The 6940-nt window shown below is 49.0% G+C and overlaps 1 pseudogene; it reads right to left on the bottom strand.

Moving 5' to 3' along the window:
* Positions 1-4992: 4992 nt before the first annotated feature.
* On the bottom strand, positions 4993-5978 carry LOC127670760 (zinc finger protein 787-like; annotated as a pseudogene).
* Positions 5979-6940: the final 962 nt, after the last annotated feature.

Genomic DNA, 6940 nt, shown 5'->3' on the forward strand with positions numbered 1-6940 from the left:
CCAACCGAATCCAAGAACACATAAAAATGATCATCCACTATGGTCAAGTAGGCTTTATCCCAGGGATGCAGAGTTGATTCAATATACGGAAATCCATCAATGCAATCCACTACATAAACAAACTCAAAGAAAAAAACACATGTTCATTTCATTGGATGCTGAAAAAGCATTTGATAAAATTCAGCATCCTTTCATGCTTAAAGCCTTGGAAAAAACAGGAATTCAAGGCCCATATCTAAACATAGTAAAAGCAATATACAGCAAACCGGTAGCCAACATCAAACTAAATGGAGAGAGACTTGAAGCAATCCCACTAAAATCAGAGACTAGGCAAGGCTGTCCCCCTCTCCTTATCTTTTCAATATTTTACTTGAGGTACTAGCTCGGGCAATTAGACAACATAAGGACGTCAAAGGCATACAAATTGGAAAGCAAGAAGTCAAACTATCACTATTTGCAGATGATATGATAGTCTACCTAAGTGACCCCAAAAAACTCCACTAGAGAACTCCAGCTGATAAACAACTTCAGCAAAGTGGCAGGTTATAAAATCAACTCAAGCAAATCACTTGCCTTCCTATACTCAAAGGATAAGCAGGCTGAGAAAGAAATTAGGGAAATGACACCCTTCCCAATAGCCACAAACAGTATTAAAGTAACTTGGTGTGACTCTGACCAAACAAGTGAAAGATCTCTATGACAAAAACTTCAAGACTCTGAAGAAGGAAATGTAAGAAGTCCTCAGAAAATGGAAAAATCTCCCATGCTCATGGATTGGGAGGATTAATATAGTTAAAATGGCCATTTTGCCAAAAGCAATATACAGATTCAATGCAATACCCATCAAAATCCCAACTCAGTTCTTCATAGAGTTAGAAAGAGCAATTCTCAAAATCATCTTGAATAACAAAAAACCCAGAATAGCTAAAACTATTCTCAACAACAAAAGAAATTCTGGGGGAATCAGTATCCCTGATCTCAAGCAATACTACAGAGAAAGAGTGTTAAAAACTGCATGGTATTGGTAAAGTGACAGGCAGGAGGATCAATGGAATAGGATTGAAGACCCAGAAATGAACCCACACACCTATGGCCACTTGATCCTCAACAAAGGAGCTGAAAACATCCAGTGGAAAAAAAGATAGCCTTTTCAACAAATGGTGCTGGTTCAACTGGAGGTCAGCATGCAGAAGAATGCGAATTGCTCCATCCTTATCTCCTTGTACTAAGCTCAACTCCAAATGGATCAAGGAACTCCACATAAAGCCAGACACTCTGAAGCTAATAGAAAAGAAACTTGGGAAGACCCTTGAGGACATCAGTACAGGGGGAAAGTTCCTGAACAGAACACCAATAGCTTATGCTCTAAGATCAAGAATTGACAAATGGGACCTCATAAAATTACAAAGTTTCTGTAAGGCAAAGGACACCATCAAAAGGACAAATCAGCAACCATGAAATTGGGAAAAGATTTTCACCAACCCTACATCAGATAGAGGGCTAATATCCAATATATACAAAGAACTCAAAAAGTTAGACCCCAGAAAACCAAATAACCCTATTAAAAATGGGGTACAGAGCTAAACAAAGAATTTTCACCCGAAGAACTTCGGATGACTGAGAAGCATCTTAAAAAATGCTCAACTTCATTAGTCATTAGGGAAATGCAAATCAAAGCAACCCTGAGATTTCACCTTACACCAGTCAGAATGGCTAAGATTAAAAATTCAGGCTAAGATTAAAAATTCAGGAGACAGCAGGTGTTGGCAAGGATGTGAAGAAAGAGGAACACTCCTCCACTGCTGGTGGGGTCACTCTGGAAATGAGTCTGGCGGTTCCTCAGAAAACTGGGCATGTCACTTCCGGAGGATCCTGCTATACCACTCCTGGGCATATACCCAGAGGATTCCCCAGCAGGTAATAAGGGTATGTGCTCCACTATGTTCACAGAAGCCCAATTTATAATAGCCAGAAGCTGGAAAGAACCCAGGTATCCCTCAACGGAATAATGGATGCAAAAAATGTGGTATATATACACAATGGAGTACTATTCAGCCATTAGAAACAATGAATTCATGAAATGAATGGATGGCAAATGGATGGAGCTGGAGAACATCATACTAAGTGAGGTAACCCAGTCTCAAAAGATTAATCATGGTATACACTCACTAATAAGTGAATATTAGCCTAGAAAATTGGAATACAGAAAACATAATCCACACATCAAATGATGTACAAGAAGAACGGAGGAGTGGCCTGGTTCTGGAAAGACTCAGTGTAGCAGTATAGGGCAAAACCAGAATAGGGAAGTGGGAAGGGGTTGATGGGAGAACAGGGGGAAGGAAGAGGGCTTATGGAACTTTCGGGGACTATGGGCCCAGAAAAGGGGAAATCATTTGAAATGTAAATAAAAAATATATCGAATTTTAAAAAAAGGCTGAAAAAAGTCAACTATGTGGGCTGTTTTCAATGAAGCACAGTCTATAGACTTATAGTCTAGTGGTTAATATCTGCTATTTCTCAACTGAGAGAACCTGGGCACAACACTTGACCTCTGCTGACCTGTTTCCTTAGCTGGAAAATGGGACAGTTCCTCCTAGTAGGGCATACTTGGGTCAGAAACTAGGATGCCAGTGGACTGAGTGGGAGAGGGGCTCCATTGGAAGAGACCTCGGCTGCACTCTCTGTCCATGGTGCTGACAGGCACCATATGGTGGCAGAATTTAGCATGCCAGCACCAAGATGCTTTATGAATGATTGGAAGGTTTTATGACCGAACAAGTTCAGTGTATGTCAGCTGTTCCTGCTCCTGCTCGTCTCCTCCTCCCATCGTCCACTTCATCGCTGGACAGCAGCACCCCACCCTGTTCAGCCTGCTCTATGGAGAATATGGCTGCATGACTAGCTGGGAACTGGTTTTGGCAGGGAAGCTGTGTGCCATTTTCAAGTCTACCAAGATGGACGAGGAGGAGGAGGGGAGAGCTGGCATCATTAAACATGTCAGACACTGTTCTATATATTAAAAAAGATCCGTGCATCTGGCATGTTCCCAAATTACTTGAGCTGGGGACTGCACCTAACAATGAGGTCCCGTCTGACCCTGCAGCTGCAGGAGGTCTGGGGATGCACTGGACTGGCGCTGAGCAGGATCTGGAGCAAAGCATGCCAGGGTAACTGCCAACATCCTGTCCTCACTTGGGTATTGGGTCCAGAAACAACCTGCCCCAAGTTCCTCCTCCTCCTCTAATCCCCTTCACTGAACAGCAGCAGCCATCAAGACACAGCCTGCTCTGCAGAGAACGCAGACCCGCTCTGCAGAGAACGCAGACCCGCTCTGCAGAGAACGCAGACCCGCTCTGCAGAGAACGCAGACCCGCTCTGCAGAGAACGCAGACCCGCTCTGCAGAGAACGCAGACCCGCTCTGCAGAGAACGCAGACCCGCTCTGCAGAGAACACAGACCCGCTCTGCAGACAACGCAGACCCGCTCTGCAGAGAACACAGACCCGCTCTGCAGAGAACACAGACCCGCTCTGCAGACAACGCAGACCTGCTCTGCAGAGAACACAGACCCGCTCTGCAGACAACGCAGACCCGCGCTGCAGACAACTCAGACCCGCTCTGCAGAGAACACAGACCCGCTCTGCAGACAACGCAGACCTGCTCTGCAGAGAACACAGACCCGCTCTGCAGACAACGCAGACCCGCGCTGCAGACAACTCAGACCCGCTCTGCAGAGAACACAGACCCGCTCTGCAGAGAACACAGACCCGCTCTGCAGAGAACACAGACCCGCTCTGCAGAGAACACAGACCCGCTCTGCAGAGAACGCAGACCCGCTCTGTAGAGAACGCAGACCCGCTCTGTAGAGAACGCAGACCCGCTCTGCAGAGAACGCAGACCCGCTCTGTAGAGAAGGCAGACCCGCTCTGTAGAGAACGCAGACCCGCGCTGCAGACAACGCAGACCTGCTCTGCAGAGAATGCAGATCCGCTCTGCAGAGAACGCAGACCCGCTCTGCAGAGAACGCAGACACGCTCTGCAGAGAACGCAGACCCGCTCTGCAGAGAATGCAGATATATGGCTGGCCAGTGGCCAAAACTTGGACCAGGGAGGGGTGTGCTATTTCTATGTCCTCCATAAGCCATCCCTTACCCAGCAGGAACAGGCCACCATCTCAACAGTGACCTTGTACCTCGGCAAGCATGTGTCTTTCTGGAACTAGTCTGGGACACTCTGGGTCCAACATGGTCACCCCTCATCTGGTGCTTGTCACTTGTGCAGACCAAAGTGAGGACAGCTCCATTTAATCTCTCTCCCTTCTCCATCCCAAACTCAAGAAACAGGCAGTGCTGGGACAATTGAATACTGCCATTTATTGCCCCCACATCCCTTCTTCCACCACCAGGACAGGGAACACACAGGACTCCATCCTCTTAATGAGACTATGCTGAGAACAGGAGACTATTTCACACCTCTGCTACTGCAAATCCAAGAGGGATGTGAATGACTTGGGTTAGAAAATCAATAAGGACCCATGGGGCAGAAAACATAATGGATGAGAGGGGTCAAACGGTATAATTAAAAAAAAAATTCTGGAAGAGAAGGAAGACCCTCTCGATGCTTAAGGCCAGGATTCCCTCGATTCCTGACAACACCGCTGCCCAACACCTGTAGTGGGGGTGGTCTTTCCCTTGAGGGTCTAGTGCCAATTGATCCTTGCAGTTCTCTAAGTCTCTGGCTCTCAGACTGGGAACCTACAAAGGTCAGGTCCGCCAGGTAGTAGGGCAGGTCAGCAGAGAGGCTGTGGGTAGTCCTGAGAACCAGTCAGCCACCTACACCCAGAACAGCATGAAGTAAGGAAGGAGAGAGAACCCCACTGCTCCTTTAGGTGGTCTGGTTCTCTTTGGGCCTCCCTCGTGGTCTTGTGCACTAGTAGTCCCCACCAAGGCCAAGGGGCCCTGTCCATCCCTCCCCCAGGGTATCCCCATCCCTACCAGGACTTCCCACCCCAATAGTTCGCACCCAGCTCACCAACCAACTGGTTCTCGCCATCTACCTTTCTGCCAGACTGATAGAAACTCTGCAGCTGCTGCAGACCAAAGGCACCACAACTGCTTGAATGAATCTTCTTGAGTCTCCGCAGCATGGCACCCTGCACTCGTCATACTCCATGCAAATGTGTTCAGGTTCCTTAACACCCACTACTTTCAGCCTGTCCCCTTGCCAAGCATGCTGGTAGGCCAGCAGCCTGATCCCGTGCCCAAAGCCCTCTGGCACTCCGTGCATACATACCTACGGCTTAGGAGCCGGCACCCTGCTTGACCATTTCCTTGTTGCCCATGACCCCATCCCGGCCTGACAGAGCTGTGGCAGCAGGAGCGCCATCCCTTGGCGGGCTCACCATAATGATGCTCTCGCCATTGGCCACTGGGATGGCGATTTTGCCTTCTGTTGCTGTGGCTTTCTTGGGTGCCTTGGCCCTGACAGCCCTGGGTGCAACCACAGGTGGAGTGCCGGGCTCTTGGGCTGACTGAAGCCAGGGCCTCAGCTCCAGCACACGAAGGGCTTGAGACCAGTCTGGGAGCGCAGGTGTTTGGCTAGGCTCTTGCTCTGTGTGAAGCTGTGGCTGCAGTCTGGGCAAGTACAAGTCTTCTTTTCTTGCCCTTGTGGATGCACTGGTGCTGCATGAGGTTGGAGCTCCAGCTAAAGTGCTTGCTGCACTCCGAGCAGGCATAAGGCTTCTCACCTGTGTGGATGCGCTGGTGCTGCAGGCGCTGGGCCACTCGCCTGGGTGCCTGCCTTGGTGCCGCATCAGCTTTGACAAGTGGCTGAAGCTTTTGCCACACTCAGTGCAGATGTAGGGTCCTGGCGGCTGCGACTGAGGCGGGGCCCAGGAGGAGATGCAGACTGGGGTGGGGACCGCTTGGTCGGGGGCCAGCTGCAAATGTTGTCATCATCCACGATGAGGATGTCCATTGCAAAGCAAGAGGGAAGGAGGAGGCAAGTCAGAGGTGGCGGACCCACAGGGAACGCCCATGTGCAGGTTACCAATGGATTCCAGCTGACTGAGTGGCCCAGGGCAGCCGTGCTTTCCCGGCTCCTCCGACGTGAGGACTACTGTGTTGTACCCATGCATATCCAGCACACCTTATCCCATGGGACACCAACCACTCGAGGCACTTCAAGTATTTTTGTGTTCGTAACCCATCTCCCTAATACTTGTTCTCCTTCTGCAAGCATGGCCTCTCTGTTGGTCTTTCTCTGGACCTGCAGACCTAAGGCGACCAGGCCCTCACCAAGGTCTACTGACCAAAGCTGCAGTGGGCAGAGGGAAGGGTGCAAGGGGAAGCACAAGACAAGTCGCCTCTGAACCCCAATCAGGATGGGAGGGCAGGCCTGCGGGCTAGGAAGTAATGGTGTCACATCTGGACATTTGTGACTGCCGGGTGGGCAACCGAAAAGGAGAAACAAGTTAGACAAAGAAGGTGGGACTTGAGCTTGGGAGGTATGCTCACCCCTCTGCCTGGGCATGCGAGGCCCAGCCACATAGTTAGCCTCTATTACAAACTAAGCTGGACTGTCCCCCACCATGGACAATTACAGTAGAGGAGCCTTGGTCTGGACAACTGAAAACTGGATAAAGAGTGGGACAAAGATTTTTGTAGGTAAGTTGGTATCCACCATTGGCCGCATGTTCTATTTATAGCAGGTTTCATATTTCCTATTGATAAGAGTCTTATCTGTGGTCACTCATATAAGTTCCTAGGTATTTCCTTTGTCCTAGTTTCTACTTCATCCAGAGATACCCCTCCTCACCAATCCAAATTCTCTCTCCCTCTCTCCTCCCCATAATTGATTACTTATGTTCAACTCCCACAGTCTCTCCCACACAGTTCCCTTTCTCTATTCACTCCCAATATCTATTTCATTTTCTGTAA

The sequence above is a fragment of the Apodemus sylvaticus genome, chromosome 1 (assembly GCF_947179515.1).
Source record: "Apodemus sylvaticus chromosome 1, mApoSyl1.1, whole genome shotgun sequence".
In the NCBI taxonomy this organism is placed as follows: Eukaryota; Metazoa; Chordata; class Mammalia; order Rodentia; family Muridae; genus Apodemus; species Apodemus sylvaticus.